The 15,173-nt window shown below is 43.0% G+C and overlaps 2 protein-coding genes across 6 annotated transcripts in view; one reads left to right on the top strand and one right to left on the bottom strand.

Annotated features, from left to right (window-relative positions):
* Nucleotides 1-15,173, bottom strand: part of CARMIL1 (capping protein regulator and myosin 1 linker 1) — a 280,248-nt gene that overhangs the window by 171,264 nt on the left and 93,811 nt on the right. The window lies entirely within an intron of this gene.
* The window catches only part of LOC127045612 (uncharacterized), a 251,489-nt gene that overhangs the window by 184,088 nt on the left and 52,228 nt on the right, over nt 1-15,173 (top strand). The gene's annotated exons all lie outside the window — the stretch shown is intronic.

Below are 15,173 nucleotides of genomic sequence, written 5' to 3'. Positions count from 1 at the left end.
CGCTTTACATAAACAGCAATACGTTTGGCCTCACAATACACCTATAGACATAGGTAAGTCAAATGTACCAGATTTCTGTACTCATTTTCATTTCACAGTCGGGGAAATTGACCAACCTAGGGGTCCAATGACCTGACAAAAGCCCCACCTCCAGTTAGTGGCAGAGCTAGTTATCTACATTTCATAGATACAGTCTTGCACTTTAAGCATTAGACTGGCATCTAACTTCAGATGAGTAGCTTTAATAAAAACAAATAAAAAAACCCATGTTCTATGCATATTATGCTAGCATCAGCATAAGGGATGAACCAAATATCCAGAGCCAAACACCCCCCGAACTTTGAGAGTTTGAAATCCAGATCTGAACTCAGATCTATCTCTAGTGCAGCTAAGGTTGCCAACTAAGGATGTAAATAGTGGCTAAAAAAATAAACCATTTAACCTATTGAAATTCAGTCTGTTAAATGGTTAAATGTTTAACTGGAAACTAGGAGTGTGAGGGCACTGCAGCCCCCCGACATTTTACATGGGGCGCTACTGCCCTCTCCCCTTCCCCTCTCATGTGCCCGGGCTGCGGGCCACAGGCCCCATGCCTGGAGCTCTGCTGCCCCCAGTGCCTGGCGGCAGCAGAGCCCTAGATGCACATGGGGCAGCAGCTGGGAGCCCTCGGCAGGTGGGCCAGCAGCAGAGTTTAAATCATTAACTAGAACCGATAAGCATCAAGTTTATAAGTTAACAGGTTAAACATTTACATCCCTATTGTCAACCCTCCTGAATTGTCCTGGAGTCTCCAGGAATTAAAGATTAATCTTTAATTAAATATTGTGTCATGTAATGAATTCTCCAGGAATTCATCCAACCAAGTTGACAACCCTAAGCACAGCCCATGTGTGGAAGACACTCATAGAAAGTGGCGGTAGGCTCCAAATTATGCCAATTTACAGTAATCTACTACTTTTAATCAAGCAGACTGTGCAATTCAGAGATATGAAGATAACTAACTTCATACAACTCTCACAAAAACATTGAGGAGTCCTTGTGGCACCTTAGAGATTAACATATTTATTTGGGCTTAAGCTTTCACGGCTAAACCCTACTTCATCAGATGCATGGAGTGGAAAATACAGAGGCAAGTATAAATACACAGCATATGAAAAGATGAGAGTTGCTTTACCAAGTGGAGGGTCAGTGCTAACGAGCCAATTCAATGAAGGTGGAAGTGGGCTATTCTCAACAGGTGACAAGAAGAGAGGAAAAATCACTTTTGTAACGCTAATGAGTTCAATGTAGTCAGGGTGGTCCATTTCAAACAGTTGACAAGAAGGTGTGAGCATCAGCAGGGGAAAATTAGTTTTTGTAGTGAACCATCCATTCCCAGTCTTTATTCAGGCCTAATTTGATGGTGTCCAGTTTGCAAATTAATTCCAGTTCTGTAGTTTCTCGTTGGAGTCTGTTTCTGAAGTTTTTTTGTTGAAGAATTGATGTCAGATTTGTGTCCATTTATTCCAATGTGATACATGCCATCATGTGCCAGCAATGCCCCTCTGCCATGTACATTGGCCAAACCGGACAGTCTCTATGCAAAAGAATAAATGGACAAATCCTACATCAAGAATTATAATATTAAAAAACCAATAGGAGAACACTTCAAACTGAGCCCCCCAACCACTTGGTAAGGCAACTCCCATCTTTTCATATGTTGTGTATTTATACCTACCTACTGTATTTTCCACTCCATGCATTTAATGAAGTGGGTTTTAGCTCATGAAAGCTTATGCCCAAATAAATGTTTTAGTCTCTAAGGTGCCACAAGGATCTCTCGTTGTTTTTGTTGATACAGACTAACACGGCTACCACTCTGAAACATATAGGTCTCAGTCTCACATAATCTGAATTGTTGAGCAGCATTAGTCATGTCCATTCTGTAAGCAACACTCATCAGTTGACTAAACACCTACAGACCCTGTCTGGAACATCTTTGCTGTGGCTTGATTGAAAGATACCAGACTCCAAAAGAAAAACCTGCCTTGTCCACTACAGTTCATTTCTGAACAGAGAAAACCTCTCCCCCACTCTGCGCTAAATGCATGGAGCACACCTCCAATATCCGAGGCAGAATAGGTACATCTCATCCATATCCCTCTGTGAACGACACTACTTACCAAAGAGCTCCACAGGCAATTCTGGTACTGCAGAGAAGAGATGGCATTAGGAGATGTTTGACTACCTTCAACAGCTAGATGCAGCAGGGGATGCTGTAGGAGCACCCAGCTGGGGATGACAGGTCAGCCTCACCACTGCTCACCAGCAACAGCTCACCTAGAAAAATGCCTCAGGAGCTCTTGGCGGGCATGTGGGGAGCTCTTGGCCATGGCAACTTCCCTGCCTCCTTTTCTCTGCCCCTGGCTATCTAGTCTCGGGGTTAGAGTTTGGAAAGTATCTAGAGCAGGGCAGCTCTTCGAGAGCTGCTTCCTTTACTTATATTCTAGCTGCTGGCCTACAAATCATGTTGATACCGGCAACACATTTATAAGCACATGGGGAAACCTCAGTTATATTAAAATTGTGCCCCACAACCTTGTTTTAACAGGTCTGACTGCACAGATGGACAGAAGCTGTGTTATAACTAGACGGCATGGTTTCTTTAATTTGGTTATAACATACCACAATTCTACCTATGTGGGCAAACCCAAACCATGCTATAACAAGGTTGGAGCACAACTGAGTTGTAAATGGATGCCACAACTCAGCTATAACTTGTAGTGCAGGACAGAATGGTGGCCCTCAGAATATAGTCAGTCTTTAAATGTACCCAGGTCTCAGACTGTAATACCTGTAAAAGTCACCCTGCCAGAGTGCCTGCTTCACTTAAGGAGCTCCTATTAAAGGCATCACTTCAAAGGGGTACTTACTCCCAGACTGCTCAAAAGCCTTTCTACTTGAAGGGTAACATAGTACAGAGAGAGAGATTTCCATTCTGCCAAAGTTCAGAATTCCACATTTCTTACTGGTGAAACTGTTAGAAATGTAATTACCAACTAATAAAAGAATTTGATTGCTTTTAATTACTGTTATACAAAAAGGTCAATTCTGTTACTTTAAAATGAATGCTCAAGCTTAACTATAGCAGAGCTGGTGCCTCACTGTAATAACCAACTTGACGAGAACAGTGTTGACATTTATCACAACTGTGGCCTTTTGAATCCATGAGTATGCAACCTGACCTTTCATATAGCTGACTTGAGTTTAGGGCTTTCTGACATTTTTTTAAACATTTCAAAATTGTGTGTGACATCTAAATTCCTTTTAAGTAACAATGTTAACACTTAAAATATACTAACATCTTCCCTAAGACAACTTAAAAGAGTTCAAAAATGTATGAAGACAATCTCAGAAACATCCATTTTTACCCTTCTCTTATTCCTTGAAGGTAAGGCCACAGTGAAGAAAAAATTGGATGATGTATGGGCTAATCGTTATTCTGTGGAGAAGGTTCTGTAGAGTTGGTACTGATTTTTAAAAGGACAATATAAAAAGGGTATTCTGTTGTTTGTTTTTCAAAATCACAGTCAAAGGGTGGCTGGTCCTTTAAGGGGTGATGGGCCTAGGCTCACCAGTGACTGCTCAACCAGCTCCCCGCTGAGACTAATAAAGTGATTCGAGAAACCACAAGTGGCTCAGCTGGAAGAGAGAGGTTGGCTCCAGTGGAAGGCCATGGAGCGAGACAGGGAAGAGAGACAAAAGGGGAAAGGACTCTGGACCCATGAGAAGACCCTGGCTCAGGGGAAAAGACCAGATTCATGTGTACAACTTACGTTGAACTGTTTTACTGTGTTTGAAAAATAAACTGCGTCCTGAAGGAAGGGTTTTAAAAGACTTTGGGCATGGCGTTAGTTTTTCCTGGGCAAGGGAGACAAGCCATCTGCCCTACACGCATGTACAAAATATGTTTGTACAGTGCCTAGCACCATGGGGCCCCAGTCTCTAGGAAGATGTCTATGCTGCAGTGTAAGCCCCAGATCAGTAGAACTCAAGTTAGCAGACCCTAAATTTGTTAACCTAGGGCTTGAGTGTCTAAACTCATTTGTAACCCCACATTAGGAATTGTGGAACCCAGGGTCCTGACCTGGGGCTCCAGCATCTACACTATATTATGCTGGCCTGAGTCCCAGACTTCCTAGCACCTTCTCAAAATGTGACAGTTCTATCCCTTTGTTCGTGATGCAGTGTGGCAGAACTTGACTGTCCACCAATCTTGACTGTTCAGAGAACAAAGGAAGTCCCTCTGTGGGATTTGGGGATACTTATGGCAGATTCCCAGAGCACAAGTCCAATGTGGCTATGTCTACACTGCAGAGCAACAGGGCCTGAACTCTGGGTCCCAGCTTGACTCAAACTCAAACCCTCTACTCCTGTGGGGTTCTAGGACCGTGGGACCAAGCCCGGGATTAGCATCATTTGTGTAGACAGAAGAGGGGTTAGGCTTGAGCCTCAGTTTAAGCCTTAGGCTTATACTGAAATGTAGACATATCCAATATGCTACCATAATAGTAATCAATATATATTTCAATTGTGTAATTGAACATTTCTTTAATGTGTATGAAATATTGATTTTTGCATGAACTGATGGAATTTAGATGATATGGTTACTGAATTATTTTTATTTTTCTAATCTAAAAGATGTTGCAATTATGAAGAAACACCTGAAAATAATGTGCACTAGTTTTAATTTAGCATCCTGCTAAAATGCCTGCCTTTCACAATACTGTAAATCTGTTAAAAATGCCAGTGAAGCTGGGTTTGTGCCTCACATTAATATCAGATAACAAAATGTTCACATATTCCACTAAATTAGCCAAAACATGTATATTTCATTCATCCATAACCAATTCAATTTGTTCTATCACAAATTCTACTAATTCATTAATAAAGTAAAAGATATTAAATCTTTTCAAGAGAGAAGCACACATTAGACAGGGATATAGAGTACTGTAGATGTAATGACTAGTAGGATAAAACACATAAGATCACTGTGTGACGATGTGTGTAATTTACACGATCGAGAGTGAAGGAAATAGATCACGAGACAGGATGTTATGCAAAGCACATAACTAGACTTTTGCTCTAGGGGCATTCAACTCACTATAATCTTTCATCTTACTCTGCTTTTCCAAAGCCATATTTGTAGACAAGAAAGGATTACTATTTAAATTTTAATGCCACCATCCCCCCCTCCACAAATGATTTCTAAAATGTACTTATTATCCTTAATTCCATAGCTTTCTCTAACTAATGTCCAGATGCACACACAGTCCAAAATCATTGTGTATCTAGGAAAGATCTGCAACTGCAGTTGCACAATAAGCAGACATTTTAAGATATGTTATAATGTACATTATACATCTGAGATTAAGTTTGGCCCCAAAGCACTAAAATTGGTTTAATGGGTATTTTCATTATTAGGATACTCAGAGAGAAAATTTTAACCAATGATTTGCTACACAACCCAAAACCCTGCAGGGGCAGAAGCCCTGCGATCTGGGGCTGAAGCCAAAGACTGAGCAACTGAGCTTCACAGGGCCCTCTGTGGTATGGAGCCTGGGCAGTTGCCCTCCTTGCTACCCCCTAACACCGACCCTGGCTTTTATATGCAGAAAAACAGTTGTCGTGGCACAGGTGGCCTGTGGAGTTTTTATAGTGTGTGTGTGGGTGGGGAGGAGGGTGCTCAGAAAGAAAAAAGGCTGAGAGACCCTGGTGTAGACCAAGCTAAGGGGAATAATTATTCTTCTTAACCTAGGTCTAGTGTTTCCCAATTTATGTAACATTTAATCACATTCTTCAGCTTCTTTAATCAGTTTAGTCTGAGTAAGTGTACAGGGAGTCCTCGGACTTACGACACAATAGGTTTCTTACAATTGCATCGTCAGTCAGAACGTCGTAATTCAGAACTGCAATCTACTCCATTGCAGGACTGAGAGTCGTAAACTTGAAACCTATAGTCGTAAGTTGATCAGGTCGTCAATGTAGAAGCGTCGTAAGTGCAGCTCGGCATAAGTCGAACGTCATAAAGTTGAGAACTGCCTGTACTGTAGCTCAATTCAGGGTATGTCTATACTATGAAGACTATACTTGCATTGCTTGTTTGCTGTAGCTATGCCGGCATAACACCATAGAGTAGTGCAACCTGCACCGACAGAAGGGGCTTTTCCATCAGTGTAGAAACACCCCCGCACCTCCAACCTCTCTCCATCCCCAGCCACAATAGCTACATCGATGGAGGAATCCTTCCATCAGCATAGCCACCCTGGGGGTCTGGCTGATATAGCTATCACACTCAGGGGTGTGTTTTTTTCACACCCCTGACCGACGAAGGTATGTCGGCCTAACTTAAGTGTAGACCAGGCCTTATAAAAGGCCACCTACTTAGTATAGAAATAAATTCAAATGAGAAAATTCATTTGGAAATATTTACAAAAAACAGTTATTTCTGTACAGATTCATGCTCTGCAGAGGTCACTGCCTATTTACCAATATTAAATGATTTTGCCTCAGTAACTCACAACATTGATGACAGACACCTCTCCTCCCCCCAAACTAGTACAACAACAAAACACTAATATACAGATGCATCTTGTGTTATGTTTTCTTTCTAGGCTTATTACTCATTTTTGCAATCTTATCAGATATTAAAATTTGCATTTATGGAGCCCTGCTAATGTTATTGTACCAAATTAACATAACACACTGCATTTATCAGTCTTGGACAGGTCATTAGTGTAGCACGGTTTTACACTAATTTTGCATTTTTATCTAATAATCCACATCAACTCAGGCCACCGAATGTATTGTATACTTAAATGGTTTGCAATTCACAAGCAAATTAAATACATAATTCTTTTAACAATCTTTTCCATCTGGAGAAAACCTGAGACCGAAACTTCACAAAACAATCTGTGTATTACTTAAGGACAAAAATAAAGATAAAAAACCTACGAAGATTAAAATAGGAACACAAAAAGATTGCACTATATGTTGATTCCAGTTGATAGGCACCCTTTGAACCTTCTGTATTTTGAAATATGGATGCAATAAATTATAATGGACTAGGCTAATGTTTTTGTTTCACTGAAACAGAGTGTTTTCAAAAGAAAATGAGCACAAAATAAACTATATTATAAATATATAGTGGTCAAATTTTGTAGTTTACCATCTCAAGAATCTCTACCTCTTACCCTTTCATACGAACTCTACCCTTACCCCTCTCCTTCCATTAATTCAGCATTGGCTAGTTTCAATTACTTTCACTACATTTTACTTGAACGAAGAAGGGGGGTGTATTTGTGATGTGCTTCCTTATTTAGACTCTTTGTAGTAAAACACCTACATAAATTTGTTTCATGTCCTCCAATATTTTTTTAATAAGCTTTTTTAAAAATGTAGCTACTCTATTGTTTTACCTTGCACTCATCCTCAGTAGTTTCCCCGAAGGATCTAAACCAAACAGCAATGTAAACAGTGTTCTGCTAATAAGTATTGTACTTTAGATGTAACGATTCATATCATCGAGCCTTACTAAGCCACCTACTCCCCGCTCTGAGAATCCACCCAGGATTTTTGATTACGGTACATTTGATTGCATTCCTAATTTTGTAAATACCTAAATACCAAAGTGACTGGGGCTAGATTAGGTTTAGAGAGTGTAAGTGGTTACAACTCCCAGTTGTGCCAAGGCTGAATTTGGCTCACATCATTTAGTCCAGTGTAGCATTAAAGCAACACAAGTGATGAAGCTTTCATGGCTTCCTTCGGGAGAACATTCAACAGAACACCACTTCTTCCCATCAGAAAGTTTCCCCCCCATTTACTCTTTACTTTCGAATGAATTTATAGTAATCTACTCTTCCTTTAATTGGGTTAAATAATTCCTTTCCTTCCTTAGCATTTGCACTCTTCAAATATTAGAATGACGGCTCCTCCTCCCCTCCCATGCGACTTACTTGGCACTTAGCCAAGCTACACATACAGGCCTTCTCTAGACTGAGAGTTTGCCCAGATTACTGCCATTGCTGGTCAATTACTAACACAGCTACACCAATGCAAGCCCTGGCATGGGTAGGCAAAGCAACTTTTTGCACCAATGCAAATAACTCCTGCGTGAAACTGCAGTAAGCTCCGCAGACCATGTCTGTCCATATCAGAGATTGCAAAGGTGCAGTTACACTGCTGGCTGCAGTCAGTGCAAAAGCCCATTACAGACAAAGCCTAATTCCTCTTCTTTCCCATAGGAAATTCAATGTTGCCTTCTCCCTTGCCCCAATCATTCCCATAACTCTTTTCTGAAATCCCTTAAACTCAAGCATAATATTCCTGGCATGGATTGCTGGAGAGTTGTATAGAGAGTGACTAACATCTCTTTGAATTTTTGCATGCCACCTCTGGATGCCACTCAAACTTGCATCACGCTTTATTATTGCCATATCTCATTACGATTTGACATCTAATTTACTGTCTGTTCTTGCCGCTTGATCTCTTTCTATATTGCTGCATTTTCTTAATGGAAGGGAGAAGTGAGAGGGGAATAGTTTCAGAGGAAACTGATTTTTGCATATTTGCTATGCAGAAGTGAGGTTAAATATCAGTATCTGTGGTGGATCACATTTAAACGAAGAAAATACAGAAGCGTCATAAGAACTGTTTTAATGGATGTGACAAGGAGCACCACAAGGTGGCACCCTGGTGTTCCATAAGGGTCTGATTACACATGCACAGTGCAGAAACAGGGCTGATGTACTGCTGAATTGGGCCATTCCTGAGAATGCTCATTCACAATTTAAAAGGGACCTGCAAAGCATTTTAAAAAAACAGAAGTTCAGTCTGGAGGGTGAACATTTGACAAAGTTATCAGCAATTGAAAAATGGCCCTTTAGAATGGAAATGCTTATTAAACGAACTACTGCACAATCATTCCTTCGTGCTCCCGCCGTAAGAACACCTTGCACTTTATAAACATTAATGAATGAATCCTCACAATATTCCTGTGAGGTAGCTAGAAAGAACTGTCACCATTTTAGAAACCGAGGCACAGATCTTCGGCGATTTGTCAAATATCAAAACTCAAGTCAGTGCCAAAGCAGGGAATGGAACCTAGATTTCCTGACATCCAGTCCTGGGGTAATAACCTTCAGACTATGTTATTTCCCGATGGCAGTGACCTGACTTGAGATCATTTTTCAACAACCTTGTTAATCAAATTGTGTCCTGTTTACACTTGGTGCAAAGAAGTGTTAGTTAAGAAGTTTTATATGGGCTTATGTTACCAGTGAGACCTCACTTGCTCTACCAGTAAGGATTCAGATATCTCTAGGGCCTTAGCTACACAAGAAAAGCTAGGACCCATATTATAACACTTCCACCAATGGCACAGCTGCTTCACTGGCAACAAAAGCTAGAGCTCAGGTGTTTTTACCACCATATCATGAGCTACTGAGGAGGTTTCATGACACAGCAATAAAGATGACTGAGACAGGTCTACACTACTAATTTAGCACTGTGCAGCCACACTACAGGGCCTTGTCAACATTAGCATATTTTCTTAAAATTTCTTCACCATTCCTGCCACCTGCGTGAGATAAATTACATGCTATCACTTGACGTTTGTAAGGATTTTCCTGGTCCCACTTGTAGGCGAGGGGGTTCTGTATGCGATCTGGATCTTCTTGCGTGGTTAGTCTGCAGAGACCCTGCCTAAAGAAAAGATGAGATGAGTTGTGCTTCTCATCCTTAGGGAGCAGCCTGTGCAGTTCCAAGGTTTTGTAACCTGATGAGGGTTAGATGACAAAATAGTGAGAACACAGAGCAGCAGCTGGGATTTTGTCTACCCTGGTACTCCCACTATTGCTATTACTGGTGAAGCTTGCCCTGAGGTAACAACGGTGGGAGGGGAAAAGCCTAGTGTAGACTTGGACAAAGTCTTCCTCTGAACATATCAGTGAGGTACACAATTACAGAAATATTTTCCCCTCACATAGCCCTGCAGGATATATAAGATAGCTTGCTACTGTATTCTTGATGGTATGTGTTTATTTTTGCTTGTGCGCAGCCGAAAAACATATATAACCACAAAACTAAAAATGTCTACCCCTCCCATTCTTTCGCATTCTCATCATCATCTCTCTATATACACACACACATACATTATAGACTCATAGACTCATAGGTCAGAACGGACCAATCTGATCATCTAGTCTGACCTCCTGCACAAGGCAGGCCACAGAACCCTACCCATCCAATTTTATAACAACCCCTATCCCAGGACCGAGTTACTGAAATCCTCAAAAATGGTTTGAAGACCTCAAGCTGCAGAGAAACCACCAGCAAGTGACCCGTGCCCCACGCTGCAGGGGAAGGCGAAAAAACCTCCAGGGCACCTGCCAATCCGCCCTGGAGGAAAATTCCTTCCCGACCCCAAATATGGCGATCAGCTAAACCCTGAGCATGTGGGCAAGAGTCACCAGCTAGCACCCAAGAAGGAATTCTCTGCAGCAACTCAGTACCCATCCCATCCAACATCTCCCCGCAGACCATTGAGCAGACCTGTCTGGTGGTAATTCAAGATCAATTGCCCAAATTAACGATCCTATCATAACATCCCCTCCATATACTTATCAAGCTTTGTCTTAAAGCCAGGAAAGTCTTTTGCCCCTACTACTTCCCTCGGAAGACTATTCCAGAACTTCACTCCCCTAATGGTCAGAAACCTTCATCTAATTTCAAGTCTAAACTTCCTAATATCCAGTTTATACCCCTTCGTCCTCGTGCCTACATTAGTACTAAACTTAAATAATTCCTCTCCCTCCCTAACGTTAGCCCCCTTGATATATTTATATAGAGCGAGCATATCCCCCCTCAGCCTTCTTTTGGCCAGGCTAAACAAGCCAAGCTCTTTGAGTCTCCTTTCATAAGGCAGTTTTTCCATTCCTCAGATCATCCTTGTAGCCCGTCTCTGAACCTGTTCCAGTTTGAATTCATCCTTCTTGAACATGGGACACCAGAACTGTACACAGTATTCCAGATGGGGTCTCACCAACGCCTTATATAACGGTACTAACACATCCTTATCCTTGCAGGAAATACCCCGCCTGATGCATCCCAAAATCGCATTTGCTTTTTTAACAGCCGTATCACATTGGCGACTCATAGTCATCCTGCTATCAACCAGTACCCCAAGGTCCTTCTCCTCCTCCGTCGCTTCCAACTGATGTGCCCCCAACGTATATCCAAAATTCTTCTTATTAATTCCTAAATGCATGACCTTGCACTTTTCACTATTGTATTTCATCCTATTTCTATTACTCCAGTTTACAAGGTGGTTCAGATCTTCCTGAATAGTATCCCTGTCCTTCTCCGTGTTAGCAATACCCCCCAGCTTTGTGTCATCCGCAAACTTTATTAGCACGTTCCCGCTCTTGGTGCCAAGGTCAGTAATAAAAAGGTTAAATAAGATCGGTCCCAAAACCGATCCTTGAGGGACTCCACTGGTGACCTCCTTCCAGCCTGACAGTTCACCTTTCAATACGACCCTCTGGAGTCTCCCCTTTAACCAGTTCCTTATCCACCTTAAAACTTTCATATTCACTCCCATCTTTTCCAATTTAATTAACAGCTCCCTGTGCGGAACCGTGTCGAACGCCTTACTGAAATCTAGGTAAATTATATCTACCGCATTTCCTTTAAGTAATCCGTCACCTTCTCAAAGAAGGAGATCAGATTGGTTTGGCACGATCTACCTTTAGTAAATCCGTGTTGCAATTCGTCACAATTACCATTGACCTCTATGTCCTTAACTACTTTCTCCCTTAAAATTTTTTCCAAGACCTTACATACTACAGATGTCAAGCTAACAGGCTTATAATTACCCGGATCACTCTTATTCCCTTTCTTAAAAATAGGAACTACATTAGCAATCCTCCAGTCATATGGCACAACCCCCGAGTTCGTCGATTGCTTAAAAATTCTGGCTAACGGGCTCGCAATTTCACGTGCCAGTTCCTTTAATATCCTCGGATGGAGATTGTCCGGGCCCTCCGACTTTGTCCCATCGAGCTGTTCAAGTACGGCCTCTACCTCAGTTGCGGTAATATCCACTTCCATATCCACATTCCCGTTTATCATGCCTCCATCATCGCAAGGTTCCTCACTAGTCTTATTAAAAACTGAGGCAAAGTACTTGTTTAGATGTTGGGCCATGCCTAGGTTATCCTTAACCTCCATTCCATCCTCAGTGTATAGCGGCCCCACTTCTTCTTTCTTTGTTTTCTTCTTATTTATGTGGCTGTAGAATCTTTTACTATTGGTTTTGATTCCCTTTGCAAGTTCCAGTTCAATGTGGCTTTTAGCCTTCCTCACTTTATCCCTACATGTTCTGACCTCAGCAAGGTAGCTTTCCTTACTGATCCTGCCTTTCTTCCACTCCCTGTAAGCTTTCTGCTTTTGTCTAATCCCCTCTCTGAGTTGCTTGCTCATCCAGTTTGGCCTACAACTCCTGCCTATGGTTTTTTTCCCCTTTCTCGGGATGCAGGCTTCCGACAGTCTCCGCAGCTGTGACTTAAAGTAATTCCAGGCCTCCTCCGCATTTAAATCCACTAATTCCTCCGTCCAATCCACTTCCCTAACTAATTTCCTTAACTCTTTAAAATTAGCCCTCGAGAAGTCAAAAACCCTAATCCCAGATCTACATTTGTTTATCCTTCCATCTAGTTTGAACTGAATCAGCTCATGATCACTCGAACCAAGGTTGTCCCCTACCACCATTTCTTCTACGAGGTCCTCACTGCTCACCAACACCAAATCTAAAATGGCATCCCCTCTTGTAGGTGCTTCAACTACTTGATGAAGAAATCCATCCGCTATCACATCCAGAAAAATCTGACCCCTATTATTCTTGCAAGTACTCATCCTCCAGTCTATATCCGGGAAGTTGAAGTCCCCCATAATCACACATTTCCCCTTTGTGTTTACTTCATTAAAGACATTAAAGAGGTCTCTATCCATATCCCAATCCGATCCCGGCGGTCTGTAGCACACCCCAAGCACTATCTCAGGGGAAGCTCTAGTTGCTTTTTTACCCAGTGTGATTTTTGCCCAGACAGACTCTGTCTTATCCATTCCATCGCTTCTTATTTCGCTACAGTTAATTTCATCATTGATGTACAAGGCTACTCCACCACCTTTGCCTTTCTTCCTGTCTTTTCTAAACAGCACATAGCCTTCAATACCCGTGCTCCAGTCATGAGTACTATTCCACCAGGTTTCGGTAATCCCTATAATATCCAGCTTCACTTCCTGCACTAGTAACTCCAGTTCCTCCATCTTGTTACCTAGGCTCCTCGCATTAGTGTACAGACCTTTTAATTTTCGGCGTTTGGTGTCAGTGACATTCTTTCCCCCATCGTGCACAAACTTTCTACCACCAGCATCACCTGTTACTCTGGTTTCTACTCCACTATTCCTCCTTGGATCAAATCTTGGGGCCGCAAGGGTATCTCCGCTCACTTTGTTTACTTTCCTCTCCAGGTTATATTCTGGCGTGGAGATCTCCCGAACATCTCCCAACCATCTCCCCCAACTTCCTAGTTTAAAGCCCTCTTGATGAGGTCGGCGAGCCTCCATCCTAGAATTCTATTTCCCTCCTTGCTGAGATGAAGTCCATCCTGAGCGAACAGTTGTCTATCCGTAAATGCTTCCCAGTGACCGTACATCCCAAAGCCCTCCTTATAACACCACTCCCTGAGCCATCTGTTGATCGCCATAATCTTGTCACTCCTTCGTCGTCCCGCTCTAGGAACCGGCAGAATCCCACTGAAGATCACCTGAGCCTCAATGTCTTTAAGCCTCTTCCCCAGTCTGGCATAGTCCTCCTTGATACAGTCCAGCGAGTAACTAGCCGTGTCATTTGTTCCCACATGAAGGATAATCAACGGATTCTTTCCCGCTCCTGCTAAGATCGTATTCAGCCTCAAGTCCACATCCTGTATCTTAGCCCCTGGCAGACAGCACACCCTTCTGTTCTCCCGATCAGGTCTAGTTACAGGCCTGTCTACTCTTCTCAGTAAAGAGTCTCCAATCACGTAGACTTGCCTTTTCCTGGCGACAGTGCGATTCTCCGGTCTATCCTCCACAGCAGCTGGCCGCGATTCCTCTCGATTTGTATTCGCCCTTACTATCCTCCTAGGGCTCGTACTTGATGTCGCCTCCACTGACTCCTCCCCTCCTTCTGCAGGACTAGCTGCTTGCCTCTTCTTCCTCGCCCTTTCTCCTTCAGCAGCCTGCTGTGCTCCATCTTAATTTCCCAACTCAGCAAACCTGTTCCTGAGTTCTATTTGTCCATCGCTGGCCCGTCTTTTCCTCTGCCTGGTTCTCCTAGTGACATGCTTCCACCGTCCACTTTCCTCACCCAGCAGTCCCTCCTCAGAGTCCTTAGGTCCTGCTTCTATCCGCTCGTCTGAGCTTGTCCCCTGTGCCTCATCATGTCTGTGTTCCATCATCTGCTCAAATCCCCTTCTAAACTCAGCCAGAGTTTCCACTTGCATCTCCAGTCCCCTTACCTTTTCCTCCAGCAGCTCTATCAGGCGGCACTTCATGCAGATGAAACTCCTTTCAGGTGCTCCCTCTAGGACCATGTACATGTCGCAGCTACCGCATCCAGTCATCCTCAGTGTGTCTGCACCTGCTGCCTCCGCCTCCATCGTAGCGCTGCAACTCTGTGCCTGGCAATCCACAGCTCATACCGCACCGCAGGCCACTGACAAGCGCAGGGCTGCTGGCAGACCCCTGCCTCTTCCCTAGTCTGCCTTCCTGGTTTCTCTGCCTTGGTCTCCCCTGCAACCTCCCCCGGAAACTCCCACAGAAACTCCCCTGTTAGCCGCTCTGTTCGCCGCCTCCTGTGCCGCTGCAGCTGACTGTTCTCAAACTGGGGGTGGGGACCCCTCAGGGGGTCACAAGGTTACTACATGGGGGGTCACGAGCTGTAAACCTCCACCCCAAGCCCCACTTTGTGTCCAGCATTTATAATGGTGATAAATATATTAAAAAGTGTTTTTAATTTATAAGGGAGGGGTCGCACTCAGAGACTTCCTACGTGAATGGGGCCACCAGTAAAAAAGTTTGAGAGCCAC

This window comes from Gopherus flavomarginatus, chromosome 2 (assembly GCF_025201925.1).
Source record: "Gopherus flavomarginatus isolate rGopFla2 chromosome 2, rGopFla2.mat.asm, whole genome shotgun sequence".
Taxonomy (NCBI): domain Eukaryota; kingdom Metazoa; phylum Chordata; order Testudines; family Testudinidae; genus Gopherus; species Gopherus flavomarginatus.
Note: the sequence above shows the minus strand (reverse complement) of the source record. Positions and strands in the feature narration are given on the sequence as shown.